Raw genomic sequence first — 4,369 nt, forward strand, 5'->3', positions numbered from 1 at the left:
ATCTTGCCATTTGTGAGGATGAAACTTGATGGCATAATGCAAAGTGAAATAAGTCAGAAATAAAAATACTACATATTCTTATTTACATGTGGAATTAGAATTAAAAAAAAAAAAAAAACAAGCTCATAGATACAGAGAAGAGATTGACAGTTGCCTACAGTGGGGAGGTGAAGTATGGGGTGAGGTAGGGGTGAGTAAAATGGCAAAAGGTACAAATGTCCAGTTATAAAATAAGTCATGAGGAGGTAATGTATAGCATGGTGACCATGGTGAACAATATTGTATTGAATATTTGAAAGTTCCTAACAGAGTAGATCATAAAAGTCCTCATCACACACACATCAACTGTTTGTAAACTATAGAAAGTGAAAGTGTAAGTCACTCAGTTGTGTACGACTCTTTGTGACCCTGGACTGATTCTCTAGGTCAGAATATTAGAGTGGGTAGCCTTTCCCTTCTCCAGGAGCTCTTTCCAACGAAGGGATGGAACCTAGGTCTCCTGTATTGCAGGCAGATTCTTTCCCAGATGAACCACCAGGGAAGCCCTTTTAAACTGTATGCAGTGTTGAATGTTAATTAGACTTATTATGGTGATCATTTTGAAATATATAAAAATATTCAATCACTACTTTGTATACATGGAACTAATATAATGTTATATTCCAATTAAACCTCAATTAAGAAAAACAAAAAAAAAACTAGGGTATGGGAATGTGGGAGGGAGCCTTAAAGGTTTCTTCAAGGCCTCCAAGCCTGAAGTATAGCTGGCTCATATGGCACATGGTGTGCCCTGCAAAGGAACTAGGATGTCTATAGGAAGTAGGAGCCACTGGGAATTGTAAGCAAAGGAATATCATGATAGCCTTAACATTAGAGAGAAAACTAGCTGTGGTGTGGAGGACAGATTTGAGGGAGCAAAACTGGGAGCAAGTCACTGTCATAGACACCTTCTTTTCATGTCTCATTGCCTCCTTTACTGTCTTTTTATTGTTTAGCTTTTGTTGTATTAACACATAGAATTTTTAAATAAAATGGAAAAATGATTATTATAAAACGTTGGTAAGTTAAAAAGTAGGATATAAAATTCGGGGTACAGTTTGATCTCAACCATGTATAAAGGCAAATAAAAATTATGGAAGGTGCTTTTCTGCTTGTGGAGGCAGCCGGGAAAGCATCATTGAAGTCTCTCCCCCCCGTCCACTGCCATCACGTCTAAGTCAGAGTCTCCCAAAGAGTCCAAACAGCTGTGGAAGCTCTTCATTGGAGGACTGAGCTTTGAAACAACCAATGAGAGTTTGAGGAGCCATTTTGAGCAATGGAGAATGGTCATAGACTGTGTGGTAATGAGGGATCCAAACACCAAGCACTCCAGAGGCTTCAGGTTTGTCACATACGCCACGGTGGAGAAGGTGAATATAGCCATGAATGCAAGGCCACACAAGGTGGACGGAAGAGTTGTGGAACCAAAGAGGTATGTCTCGAGAGAAGGTTCCCAAAGACCTGGTGCCCACTTAACTGTGAAAAAGATTTTTATTGGTGGCATTAAAGAAGACAGGAAGAACATTACCTGAGAGATTATTTTGAAGGGTATAAGAAAACTGAAGTGATTGAAATCATGATTGACTGAGGCAGTGGCAAAAAGAGAGCCTTTGCTTTTGTAACCTTTGATGACCATGACTCCATAGACAAGACTGTCATTCAGAAAATACTACACTGTTAATGGCCACAATTGTGAAGTGAGAAAAGCCCTAAGCTGAGCCCTGAAGAATTGATGCTTTTGAACTGTGGTGTTGGAGAAGACTCTTGAGAGTCCCTTGGACTGCAAGGAGATCCAACCAGTCCATCCTAAAGGAGATCGGTCCTGGGTGTTCATTGTAAGGACTGATGTCGAAGCTGAAACTCCAATACTTTGGCCACCTGATGCAAAGAGTTGAGTCATTGGAAAAGACCCTGATACTGAGAGGGATTGGGGGCAGGAGGAGAAAGGGATGACAGAGGATGAGATGGCTGGATGGCATCGCCGACTCAATGGACATGAGTTTGGGTGAACTCCAGGAGTTGGTGATGGACAGGGAGGCCTGGCATGCTGCGATTCATGGTTTCGCAAAAGTCAGACATGACTGAGTGACTGAACTGAACTGAACTGAAGCAAGAGATGGCTAGTGCTTCATCCAGCCAGAGAGGTCGAAGTAGTTCTGGAAACTTTGGTGGTGGTCATGGAGGTGGTTTTGGTGGGAATGACAGCTTTGGTTGTGGAGGAAACTTCAGTGGTCAAGATGGCTTTGGTGGCAGCCATGGTGGTGGTGGATATGGTGGCAGTGGAGATGGTTATGATGGATTTGGTAATGATGGAAGCAATTTCGGAGGTGGCGGAAGCTACAAATATTTTGGCAATTACAGCAATCAATCTTCCAATTTTGGACCCATGAAAGGAGGAACCTTTGGAGAAGTTCTGGCCCCTATGGTGGTGGAGGCCAATACTTTGCCAAAGCACAAAACCAAGGTGGCTATGGTGGTTCCAGCAGCAGCAGTAGCTATGGCAGTGGCCGAAGGTTTTAATTACTGCTAGGAAACAAAGCTTAGCAGGAGAGAAGGGTCAGTGAAGTGACAGGGAAGCTACAGGTTAAAACAGATTTGCGAACTCCACCAACAGTGGTAGCAGGGCCTAGCTGCTACAAAGAAGACATGTTTTAGACAGTACTCATGTGTTTGGGCAAAAAACTCAAGGACTGTACTTGTGACTAATTGTATAACAGGTTATTTTAGTTTCTGTTCTGTGGAAAGTGTAAAGCATTCCAACAAAGGGTTTTAATGTAGATTTTTTTTTTTTACACTCATGCTGTTGATTGCTAAATGTAATAGTCTGATCATGATGCTGGATAAATGTCTTTTTTTTTTTTTTAATGTGCTGTGTAGTCTCCTCTGAAGCCATTTTGGTAAACTACCCCAACAGTGTAATGTTAGAATTCCTTCAGGAATGATGCCAAGTTCCATTTGAAATTTATCTACAGCTGGCTTTGGTGGAGAAGCTGTTGTCTTCAGAACCTTGGTGTAGTTGAACTGACAGTTACTGTGTTGTGACCTGGAGTTCACCATTAAAAGGGTCACCCATACAAAGTCATGGAGGTTTTTTTTTTTGGTTATTAATGATTGTTGGCACATCCTATGAAATATATCTAAATTGAATTATGGTACCAGATAAAGTTATAGATGGGAATGAAGCTTGGGTATCATCCTTTATAATGTGTAATCAATAAAAGATTTAATACCCTCTTTAAAAAATTGTTGGAAGGAAATGCATCAAACTTTGATCAGGGGCTAAGCATTTATCTTAAGAAAATAATCAGCTGGATACAGGGGGCTATATTTAAGAATGTTCATTTTTATTTATAATGAAAAAGTAGAAGCAAATTAAATATTTATTAATAAGAGAAGTCCAAGATACTACAATAAATCTAAAATCTATACATATACACATTTTATTGTATGTTAATAATGTGAAAATATGCAATAAATATAGATATATACAAAAGGAAACGTCCAAAGAATTATAGAACATGATCTAAAATTTATGTATTTATATATGTATATGTGTGAGTATGTACATGTGTGTTGTTGTGGGAAGTATTTATATATTATTGTAAGAGCATAAGCTTGAATCACAAACAGTAGCAATGTACCAATGAGCAAGTTTTCTATCCCTTCTGTTCCTCAGTTTCTTTATTCCTAAAATAAGGATAATAACAATAATAACAATACCTTCTTTAAAGGATTATTATGATGATTAAATAAATTAATATGTATAAAGAACATAAGTGCCTAGCATTCTTTTATGCTAATAATTACTGTTATGCAACAAAAATGTGAGGAAAAAAATGCATGCTAAAATATTTTCAGCATTCAGTCTCCAGGCTATTGGTTTTGAGTGATTTGTATGCATTTTATTTTGTGTTACAAGAATTTTATAAAAGCCTTGGGTTAACTAATGTTCAAGGGAAAAATGGAGCGGTCTATAGGGACACTTAATAAAAAAGAGTTCGTTTGTGAAGTCCCACCTCTAACTCATTCCATGAGTGTAATCTTGGCCTGACCATAGGACAGACCTCTCAGAGTCTGAGCTTTCCCATCCACTGGAAGTGAATAACCATGCTCTTCTAACTATCTTATAGTATTCCTGGAAGATATAAGACAATGAATATGAAAGTTCACTGTGAGCTATAAAATCCAGTAACATGCAAGGATTTCTTAATAAAGGAATTTCTTCAGTGACTCTATTTCTCATTTCTCTGCCTGCAAATTGCAGATCTCCTCAATGCAGGGGTCATGCTTACTGATTAGGTAATTACTGTAGAGTTTGCAGCTTTTAAAA

General features: G+C 38.5%; 1 pseudogene; it reads left to right on the forward strand.

The window, feature by feature from the left end:
- The first annotated feature begins 1,307 nt into the window (after positions 1 to 1,307).
- Positions 1,308 to 2,586, forward strand: LOC113905132 (annotated as a pseudogene).
- The last annotated feature ends 1,783 nt before the right edge of the window (positions 2,587 to 4,369 follow it).

The sequence above is a fragment of the Bos indicus x Bos taurus genome, chromosome 15 (assembly GCF_003369695.1).
Source record: "Bos indicus x Bos taurus breed Angus x Brahman F1 hybrid chromosome 15, Bos_hybrid_MaternalHap_v2.0, whole genome shotgun sequence".
NCBI lineage: Eukaryota > Metazoa > Chordata > Mammalia > Artiodactyla > Bovidae > Bos > Bos indicus x Bos taurus.